We start from the raw sequence: 11,260 nt of genomic DNA, 5'->3' as shown, positions 1-11,260 counted from the left end.
TGAACAGTAGTCTATACAGATACTACAGGCAGTAATATGAACAGTAGTCTATACAGATACTACAGGCGGTAATATGAACAGTAGTCTATACAGATACTACGGGCGGTAATATGAACAGTAGTCTATACAGATCCTGGGCAGTAATATGAACCAGTAGTCTATACAGATACTACAGGCAGTAATATGAACAGTAGTCTATACAGATACTACAGGCAGTATATGAGACAGTGGTCTCTTTTAGACCCCGGATAGCTGAATATTTGTGAACATTTTAGAAGTTTGTTTGGTGTCTGTAGGTGAAGAAGAATGTGGGAGGAGATACAGTTTGAAGCAGAAGAGGATTTGAGTTGAAGGTGCTCTCATTTGACTTTAATGTTAAAAAGTGCTAAAAATTTGAATATTTTTAAAAAGGTATAAATAGTAGAGAAAAGAAAGTTGAAGAGATCCATCATTAGCTAGAAAGGGTGAACATTTGAAAAGTTGAATGGTTCTTTAAAATAGGTGAAAGTATACAGAAGTTACAGAGAATAAAAAGCGTCTGAGGAAGGGGAACTAAATGCATTCCTGCAAGAAGAAATCTTTCAGAATGCTGAACAACTGAATGCTAAAATAAAACTGGTTGAATAGCTTAAATCTGTAAGAGAAAGTTGATAGTCAAAATAATAGTTGAAAAAAACCGAAATGCGTTTTAATTAAAGTATGAATTTCATTAAAAAGTTAAAAGTTTATGCTAAAATGAACTATTTTGCTTTAAATGTTGAATAATGAAATAAAAATGTGTAGAACATTGTGCAAGGGTGTGGAAGTAGATTTTCTAAAATCATCCGGATCGCGTCGGCGCTTTTTCAGATCTCGGAAATAAGATCTTTTCGGTCGTTCCGCTTTTCCGTCAACGCGAAAATCTTTTAATCAAAATTGACTAAAAAGGCTTAAAGTTTGACTGTCTGTGAAAGGGGTTGTCATGGCTACTAAGTATGTGTGTTTATAAACATGCTTTGTGTATGTGTGTCTGTGTATGTCTGCATGTGTGTGTGTCTGTGTGTGCTTGCGTGTGTGTGTTTGTGTGTCTCTGTGTGTGTGTCTTTGTGTGTGCGATGTGTGTGTGCGTGTAGGGTGTGTGTGTCTGTCTGTGTGTGCTGCGTGTGTGTGTCTGTGTGTGCTGCGTGTGTGTGTGTGTCTGTGTGTGTATTTGTGTGTCTGTGTCTGTGTGTGTTTGTGTGTGCGTGTGTGTGTGTGTGTAGGTGTGTGTGCAATACTGTGTCTGTGTGTGTGTGTGCCATGGGTGTGTCTTGTTGTGTGTGTGTGTAGGTGTGTGTCTGTCTGTGTGTGTGTGTGTCTGTCTGTGTGTGTGTGTATCTGTGTGTGTGTGTGTATCTATGTGTGTGTCTGTGCGTGTGTGTGTGTAGAGGTAAGTAAGTAAGTAAGTAAGTAAAATTTATTTGTATAGCACATTTCACAGATAAAAATCACAAAGTGCTTCACAACGAAATGCAATTCAACACAAGAAGTCACAATACGAGCACATTGAAATACAAACAGAAAATATAACAAACAACCATAGAAAACCCATCGACTAAGCAAAAGCCTGCTTGAACAGCAGAGTCTTCAGCTGCCCCTTAAAAGATTCGACAGAATCCACACAACGTAGCGAGAGAGGCAAGTCATTCCACAGCCTAGGAGCCACTGCTTGGAATGACCGATCACCTCTAGTTTTAAAATTAGTGCGGGGAACCATTAATAGCATCTGACCTAATGATCTCAGACTACGGGTGGGGGTATGTAGCTGTATCAAATCAGAGATGTATGAAGGAACCTGACCGTGCAAGGCTCTGAAAGTAATGACCAGGATTTTAAATTGAATTCTATACTGGACTGGTAACCAGTGAAGAGCTGCTAGAACAGGCGTGATGTGTGCTCTTTTGTTAATGTGCATTAAAAGCCTTGCAGCAGAGTTCTGTGTGTGTGTGTCTGTGCGTGTGTGTGTGTATAGGTGTGTGTCTGTGTGTGTCTTTGTGTGTGTGTCTGCTAAACTGGATGAATAGCTTAAATACGTAAGAATAAGTTGAAGTAGCGAGAGTGGTTGAAAAAGTACAACAACATCCTACACTGGGACACATTGATTGATGTACCACAGCAGGATTCGAACCCTGGTCCTCCACACCAAAGCCTTGCAGCATAACCACTGGGCTATCTTTAGATGAGACAAGCACTGGTCCTTCTTTATTTATAAAGCCTCCCTTTGATCATTAATCACCACACCTAATGAGTGAGAGACAATGTGAGAGAACCCTTCAAACAAGCCTTAATAAATCCACAACAGTACATGCTATCGAAACAGCGACTTGACTGTTAGAGACACACGGCCTTTGTGAACGTATCGGTATAAAATTTATATGGATAAACATAAAAATGTGGGCATGTCAGCGATTTAAAAAAGTGGTTTGTTCTGCTCTTCGCTGGAAAATATGGACGCCTTTTATCATTGGCTACGGATGGAGAGAAATTTATTGATCCTCGCATTTGAAGCTCTTTGACAAAATTACCTACGTTTTGATGTATAAATTGTGTATGACAAGTAGATATTGTGGGCGTGAGAGCAGTTTACAGACAAGGAACTAAGATAATTTTTTCGAAGCTTCACCCTCTAGCTGTGATGTCATCCACTCTAAGCAGCGCAATACACACCCTGTTTAATCGATAAAATTTCCTGAAATAATCACTAAACTTAAACAGCTTTTTCACAAAAACTGTAAAAGATATCAAACTGAAACGTAGACCCCGGATAGCTGAATATTTTGTGAACATTTTAAAGTTTGGTTGGCGTCTGTAGGTGAAAGTATAAAGGAGTTGAAACTTTTGGGAGCAGAAGAAGATTTTAAGGGGTTGAAGTCTGCTCTCATTGACTTCAATGTAAAAAAAAAGTGTTAAAAAGCTTAAAATTTTAAAAAGTATAAATAGTAGAAAAAAAGTTGAAGAAGTCCCATCATTAGCTGAAAGAGCTGAACATTTGAAAAGTTGAATGGTTTAAATAGCTGAAAGTATGCAGAAGTTACGGAGAGCCAAAAAACGTACGGAATAAAGTTAAAATTAAAAATAAATAAAGAACCGAATAACAATAGGTGGAATGCTGTAGAACAGCATTCCCCCAAATAAAATTAAAACTAAGAATAATAAAGAACCGAATAACAATAGGTGGAATGCTGTAGAACAGCATTCCCCCAATAAAGAACAGAATAACAATAGGTGGAATGCTGTAGAACAGCATTCCCCCAACTAGAAAATGCATTTCCTGCAGAAAATGCGTTGGAATGCTGAATAGCTGAATTGCTAAAGCTAAACTGGTTGAATAGTTGAAATCCGTAAGAAGAAGTTGAAGTAGTGAGAATAGTTGAAAAAGTGGAAATCGTTAAAAAGTTCAAAGTTGACGCTAAACTGAATTGTTGGCTATAAAAGTTGAAAAATGACAACATATATAGAACATTGTGAGGTCTTTAGCTGAAGCTGAAGAATAGTTGAAAAAGTGGAAATTCGTTCAATAAATATGAATTTCATTGAAAAGTTGAACACCACTAATAAAATATAATATGATATTTAATAATAAAATAATTTCTTGAAATACATTTGTAGAAAAGCGGTAAGCTAAACTGTAAAACTGTCAAAAGTGGAAGTTTCAATAAATTGACTAAAAAGACTTATTATCAGCTATATCCATTGCATAGAACAAACAAGAGAGAAAGAGAGGGATAGAAAGATAGACAGATAGAGAGAGAGAGAGAGAGAGGGGGGAGGGAGGGAGAGAGGGAGGGAGAAGGAGGGATGGAGAGAGAAGGAAATAGAGAGAGAGAGGGGACAGGGAGAGAGAGAGAGGGGAGAGAGAGGGGAGAGAGAGAGGGGGAGATGAGAGAGAGAGAGGGAAAGACAAAGAGAGAAAGAGAAGGAGAGAGAGCGAGAGACAAAGAGAGAGAAAGAGGAGAGAGAGAGAGGGAAAGAGAGTGGGATAGAGAGAAAAAGAGAGAGAGAGGATAGGGAGCGAGAGAAGACAGACAGACCAGAACAAGAGAATAGAAGAGAGAAGACAGACAAAAGTTCATATTCCTGCCTGTAGTATCTGGGTGTGTATCTGTTGTCATGGTAACGACTGGCCAGTGAATGTTTGTAGTAGTTGAAGTAGTGAGAGTAGTAGAAAAAGTGGAAATCGTTTTAAGAAGTATGAATTTCATTAAAAAGCTAAAAGTTGACGCTAAACTGAACTGTTGGCTTCAAAAGTTGAAAAATGACAAAATATGTAGAACATTGTGAGGTCTGAGAGGGAGAGACAAAGAGAGAGAAAGAGAAAGAAAGAGAGAGAGGGGGATAGAGAGAGAGTGAGAGAGGGAGAGAGAGGGAAAGAAAGAGATGGAGAGAGAAAGGAAGAGAGGGGGGAAGAGAGGGAGGGAGAAGGAGAGATGAAGAGAGAAGGAGAGAGAGAGAAAAAGAGAAAGAGATAGATAGAGAGGCAGAGGTAAAGAAAAAGAGACAGAGAGAGAGAGGGAAAGAGAGAGATGGAGGGAGGGAGAGAGACAGAGAGGGAGGGAAGGAGATAGAGAGGGAGTGAGGGAGACAAAAGAAAAAGAAGTTGGGAGGGAGGGACACAGACATATTACTGCCTGTAGTATCTGTATAGAGTACTGTTCATATTACTGCCTGTAGTATCTGTATAGACTACTGTTCATATTACTGCCTGTAGTATCTGTATAGACTGCTGTTCATATTACTGCCTGTAGTATCTGTATAGACTACTGTTCATTTTACTGCCTGTAGTATCTGGGTGTGTCTGTGAAAGTGTTGTCATGGTAACGAATGGCCAGTGGATATGTTTATAGAGAGAGAGAGAGGGGGATGAGAGAGAGAGAGGGAAATACAAAGAGAGAGAAAGGAGAGAGAGGGAGAGACAAAGAGAGAGAAAGAGGAGAGAGAGGGAAAGAGAGAGAGGTATAGAGAGAGAAAGAGAGCGAGAGGATAGAGAGGGAGAGAGAGGCAAAGGGAAAGAAAGAGACAGAGAGAGAGGAGGAAAAGAGAGTGAGAGAGAGAGAGAAAAAGAGAGGGGAGGTGAGACAGGGAGGAGAAGGAGGAAAGAGAGAGGAGAGGGAGAGAGAGAAAAGAGAGAGACAGAGAGAGGAAAGAGAGAGGCAGATGGAAAAAAAGAGATAGAGAGGGGAGCAAGAGAAGACACACAGACAGACCAGAACAAGAGAAAGAGAAGACAAAAAAACCCCCTTAATTAGAACAAAATAAGGAATCGACCACAGTAACGAGAAACACACACAGGAATGGAGAAGAGAGGAAAGAGGCAGAGAAGAAGAAAAGAGAAGAGGAAGGAGGCCCAGGACCCAGGACCAGGAAACCCACAGGACCAAGGATGGACAACACCAAGGACCCACACAGAAGAACAACGAACACACAAATGACGTGGATCCTGAGGACCACACAAGGAACGACATGGAGGAAATGGAGACCACAAACATACAGAAGAAAGAGTGGAACACGAGACAAACGGAGACGAATATGATCCGACCAAGGACAAGATAAGGAGAACAAAAGAAAAGAAACAAAGCATCCACACACACGAAGAACAACAAAAAAAAAAAGAGGACAAACCAAGAAACCGATAAAAGAACACACCAGGAAGAGGAGACAGAAGAAGCCAGCCATGGACACAAAAGGAAAATAGAAAGAACACACAAGAAGAGAGAAACGAAAAAAAGAGGAAAAAAACAAAAAAAGAAAATGGACAGTGGAAAATGAGAGTGAACAGAAAAAGAATGGAAAAAGTGAAAGGAAGAAAGGAAAGAGGGAGAATAAGGAAAGTGGAAAGAAAAAAGAAGGAAAGGAAAATGAAAGATAAGGGAAGGAGAAGAAGGAAAAAAAAAAGAAAAAGGAGAGAAAAAGAGAGAAGAAGAAAAGAAAGAAGAAAGAAAAAAGACAAAAGAAGAGGAGGAAAAAGGAGAGAGAGAAGAAAAAGAAAGGAAAAGAGAAAAAAAAAAAAAGAAAAGAAGGAGAGAGGAAAGAGAGAAGAAGAAGAAAAGGAGAGAGAGAAAGAAAAGACAAAAGAGAAGAGGAAGGGAGGAGGGAGAAAGAAGGGAGAAAAGAAAAAGGAAATAGTGGAAAAGGAAAGGAAATGACAAAATAAAAAAAGACAGGAAGAAGGAAGAAAGACAAGGAAAGAAAAGGAGGAGGAGGGAGAGAGGAAAAAGAAGAGAGACAGGAGAAGGAGGGGGAAGAGGACAGAGGAAGGAGGATGGAGGAGGTAGAGAGAGAAAAGAGAGAGAAGGAGAGGAAAGAAAAGACAAACAGAGAGGGAGAAGTGGATGGAGGAAAGAAGGAGAGAGAGAAAGAAGAAAGGAAATAGGAGAAGGAAAAAAAGTGGAAAAAGAAAGGAAATGGACAAAATATGGAAAAATGAAGGAAAGAAAAGAGGAAAAGGAAATGGAAACAAAGAAAGAAAGAGGGATGGAGAAAGGAGAAAAGAGAGAGAGAAAAGAGAAAGGGAGAGGGAGAAAGGGATGAGAGAAGGGAGAGGAAGAAAGAGAAAGAGAGGGAGGGGGGAAGGTGGATGGAGAGAAGGAGAGAGAGAAAAAGAAAGAGAGAGAGGAAGGGATGGAGAGTGGAGAGAGAGAAAGAGAGAGAAATAGGAAAGAGAGAAAGAAAAGACAAACAGAGAGGAGGAAGGAAGGAGTGGAGAAAGGAGAGAGAGAGGAATGAAGAAGAAGCGGAAAAGGAAATAGTGGAAAAAGTGAACAAAAAGTGGAAAGCCGAAACATAAAACATGTAGAATATGTAGAGTTTTAATAAGCTGAAGTGGAAAGCTGAAAAAAGTGGAAATGCCACACAAAGAAAGCAAGAAGGAGGGGAGGAGGGATGGAGGAAAGAAGAAGAGAGAAAAGAGAAAGAAAGAAGAGAGGGAGGGAGGGAGGTGGAGGAGAGAAGGAGAGAGAAAAAAAAGAAAGAGACAGGAGAGAGAGATAAGGATGGAGAGAAGGAGAGAGAAAAAGAGAAAGAGAGACAGAGAGGAAAAGGATGGAGGACAGAGAAGAAAGAGAGAGAGGAGAAAAAAAAGAGAAATAGGGGGAGGGAGGGAGAAAAAAAAAAGAAAAGGAAAAAAAAAAAAAAAGGGGAGAAGAAAAAGAGAGAATGAAGAAAAGTGAGAAAGATAGCTGGAAAGAAAGGAAAAAGGAAATCACAAAAAGCTGGCCTTAAAGTGCCGAAACGACAAAACACGTAGAACATCAGGAGTCTTTAGCCTAGCCGAAGAATAGCTGAAAAAGGAAACTGGTCCAATAAGCCAAAGAAAGCAAGAGAGGAGGAGGAGGGAAGGAGGAAAGGAGAGAGAGAGAAAAGAGAAAGAGACAGGAAGAGAGGAGGAGGAAGGCTGACGAGAGAGAAGGAGAGAGAGAGAAAAAAGAAGAGAGAGAGACAGGGAGAGATGGAGGGAGAAGGAAGGATGGAGAGGAGGACAGGAGAGAGTGGAGGGAGAATATGAAGAGGAGGACACAGAGAGAGAGAAAAAGAGAGAGAACCAGGAGAGAGAGAGAAAGAAAAGACAAACAGAGAGAAGAAGAGTGGAGGGAGGAAGGGGGGATGGAGAAAGAAGGAGGAGAGGAGAAATCGAAAGAAGAAGTGAAAGTGAGAATAGCGAAAAAGGAAAACACAAAAGTGGCTTTAAAAGCGAAAAAAGACAAAACATGTAGAACATCAGCGAGTCCTTGATGAAGCTAAAGAATAGCTGAAAAAGTGGAAACTGACCAATAAGCCAAAGAAAGCAAGAGAGGAAGGAGGAGGAGGAGAAAGAAGAAGAGAGAGAGGAAAAAGAGAAAGAGACAGGGAGAGAGGAGGAGGAAGGTGGATGAGAGAGAAGGAGAGAGGGAGAAAAAGAGAAAGAGACAGGGAGAGAGGGAGGAGAGGAAGGAGAGGAGGAAGGAGAGAAAGAGGAAAAAGAGAAAGAGAGAGACAGAGAGAGAGGGAGGGAGAAGGAGGGACGAGAGGACAGAGAGAGAGGAGGGAGAAGGAGAATGGGAGAGAGAGGAGGAGAGAGAGAGAGGAAAAAGAGAAAGAGACAGGGAGAGACGAGGAAGGGACGAGAGAGAAGGAGAGAGAAAAGAGAGAGGACAGAGAGAGAAAAGGAGGAGAAGGGATGGACGGAGAGAGGACAGAGAGAAAAAAAGGAGAGAAACAGGAGAGAGAGAGAGAGAAACGAAAAGAGAAACAGAAAAAGAAAGGGAGTGACAGAGGAGAGAAAAGGAGAGAGAAAAAGAGAAAGAGAGAAGGAGAAGGAGTGGAGGAGAGAAAGGAGGAGAAGGAGGACGAGAGAAAGAGAGAAAAGAGAGAGAAAGAGAGAAGAGAGAAAAGAGGACAGGAGAGGCACAGAAGAAAGGAAGAGGAAAGAGAGGATGGAGGAGGAATGAGGAAAACAGAAACACAACACAAACAACAAGGAAAACCACACAAGAAATGAACCAACACACAAAAAAGAATCACACCACCAACACGGACCTGAGACCACGAAGGTGACAAAACACAGACAAGAATGAGAAGAAGGAGGACCATGAAGAAAGACATGGACACAGCAAACAATGGAACAACAAGGACAAGAAATGGAAAAAAAGAAGGAAGAGGAAGGAGCACACACAAAAAAAAATAAAGGACAAGGAAAAGGAAAATGGACAGGAAGGAAAGGAGTGGAAGAAGAGGAGAGAAAAATAGAAAGAATAGGACACACATGGAAAGGAATAGAGAGTAAAAGAACAAGAGAAATGAAGGAAAATGGAAAGGAATAAAGAAAAAAAAAAAAAAAACAAGGAAGGAAAAAAGGAAATGACAACAAGAAACAGGAAGGAGGAAGGAAAAAGTGGAGGAAAGGAAAGAGAAGGAGGAGAGAGGAAAAGAGAGACAGAGAGAGAGGAAAAGAAACAGGAGAGAGAGGAAAGAAGAGGAAAGAGACGGAGGATGGAAGGAGGGATGGAGAGAGAGAGAAACAGGGGAGAGAGAGAGAAGAAAGAGAAACAAAGATAGAGAGAGGGGAGGGAGAAGGCGGGATGGAGAAAGAAGGAGAGAGAGAGAGAAAAGAAAGGAGACAGAGAAGGAGAGGAGGGAGGAAGCGGGATGAGAGAGAAGAGGAAAGAGAGAGAGAAAAAGAGAGAGAGAGAGAGAGAGAGAGAAGAGAGAGGAGAGAGAGGGCAATAGACATGTTTTGGTAGGCTCCTACAGGAAATGACAAATAAATAGTTTTAAAACTGAGATAAACCTACTAAATTCTCAATAAATCAAGCCATAACAAGAAGAAAACTTCGAAGAAGAAGATTTGTGGGAAGAAATCACCAAGGAAACGATTTAATAAGGCAAGAGGGTTGAGACAAGGCGAGCTAACACGACAGCTAACTCTGCTAACAACAGCTAAGGACAGAGAAGAGGAGCAAGAAGGCTATGCTACGGTAGGCTAAGGACCAAAAGGCTCCAAACAACAAGGGAAAACCACCAAGGCTAGCACTGTCTCCTTCAGACTCAAGGGAAGCTGTAAGTAGAGTAGCAGGTAAGCTTCCCTCATATCCACAGTAGTTTAATTTGAAATTTGTACCTCAAGAACCCAAGACTAGCCTGTGCTAACTGTGCTAAGTTGACATAGCGTGCTAAGTAGCAGCAGAGCAGCAGCAGAGCGTCAGTTAGGAACTGCAACAATGTTGCGATCTCCCGGGAGACAGCCCAGCCTCCTTGTGATTGGCTACCCAAAAGAAATCAAAAGTACACAGGCTAAGAAAGCCTACAAACACAAACAGCTAAGAGAAAACCCAGAGGCTCTGACTGCAGACATATGTCCCTCAGGAGGAATCAGTAATCTACTACTGTACACAGACAGTACTGATGCGTGGCATAAAGCTATCTGTGTCCACTACGACCACCATAAGAAGAGAGGCATATGCAGTGGGAGACAGATAGTCATCAAAGATGAAGACAAGGACAGCCCACCTCTCACTGTCAATGTCTACCATAATGGGACCATCATGTTCCAGGGCAATGAGGCCAGTTTCAGCTCTGTCCAAGAGGACTTCAACACCATCAGAGCTCTGGCAGAGACTGAGAAACAGAGACAGGAGAAGATCAGCAGTGAGGAGAAGAGCAACATCAAGCCCACAGAGCAGCCACCAGGGGAAGAGCTGGAAGAGGATCAGCCTCCGGGAGACCGTCCAGGGCTCAGCAGTCAACTGGAGAGCAGAGTGGCCCAGATGAGAGAGAGTCTGTCCCTGCAAGAAGTAGAGTTGGTGGAGCTGAAGGAGCTACTGCTTTCTAAACAGACCACTGAATCCACACAGCAGCTAAGAGACCATATCAGCCAGGTGAGGAACGAGATGAAGGCCTCCATACAGGAGCTAAGAGGAGAGGTCCAGGAGCTGCAGCAGGACAGAGAAGCTCTGAGAACAGATCTCACTGCTGTAAGACAGGAGCTGAACCGGAGAGAGCAAACCATCCACAGCCTCAAGGAGCAGCTCCAGAGTCTGAGAGCCTGCCATCACCAACCACAGCCCTCCATCACCATCAACAGCCCCCCTAAACCTGAACCACAGCCCTCCATCACCATCAACAGCCCCCCTAAACCTGAACCACAGCCATCCATCACCATCAACAGCCCCCTCAACCTGAACCACAGCCATCCACCTCCACCCTGACTAACACCAGACCATCACAACAACCTGCAGTAATGCCCACCCCCTCCCCACTGAACCCCATAGAGAGGCCACTACCAACAATCCCAAAACATCTGAAGAACAAAAGAAACCACGATGCTGAGATTATTATTCTTATTGACTCTAATGGTACATTTCTGAATGAGGACCAGCTTTTTTCCCGGACAAAAAGTCACCCAAAATCCAATGCCCCAGGACTGACAATGCCCTCCAGCTGCTCACTGAGCCCATCCTGGGTCAGCCTACTCACATCATCATCCACACCCGGTACCAATGACCTGAGACTACAGCAGGAGAGGGTATCAGAGTCTGTGAAGAGAGTAGCACAGAAGGCTACACAGACCTTCCCCTCATCAAAAATTATAATCTCCACCATCCTCCCACGAAAAGACTTCCCTCCTGACACCATCCACCGGATAAATACTGCGAGATCTCCGTGGATGTGCCCTCATGCCAAATGTCCACCTGGCCCACCACCCTACCCTCAACATTCACAGCCTTTATGACATTGTCCACCTCCGCAAAGATACCATTAGCACCTTTGC

General features: G+C 42.4%; 1 pseudogene; it reads left to right on the top strand.

The window, feature by feature from the left end:
- The first annotated feature begins 4,946 nt into the window (after positions 1-4,946).
- On the top strand, positions 4,947-10,992 carry LOC120555274 (annotated as a pseudogene).
- Positions 10,993-11,260: the final 268 nt, after the last annotated feature.

The sequence above is a fragment of the Perca fluviatilis genome, unplaced genomic scaffold (assembly GCF_010015445.1).
Source record: "Perca fluviatilis unplaced genomic scaffold, GENO_Pfluv_1.0 PFLUV_unplaced_scaf_6, whole genome shotgun sequence".
Classification (NCBI taxonomy): Eukaryota; Metazoa; Chordata; class Actinopteri; order Perciformes; family Percidae; genus Perca; species Perca fluviatilis.
The sequence above is the reverse complement of the archived record's forward strand: the minus strand, read 5'-3'. Positions and strand labels throughout refer to the sequence as shown.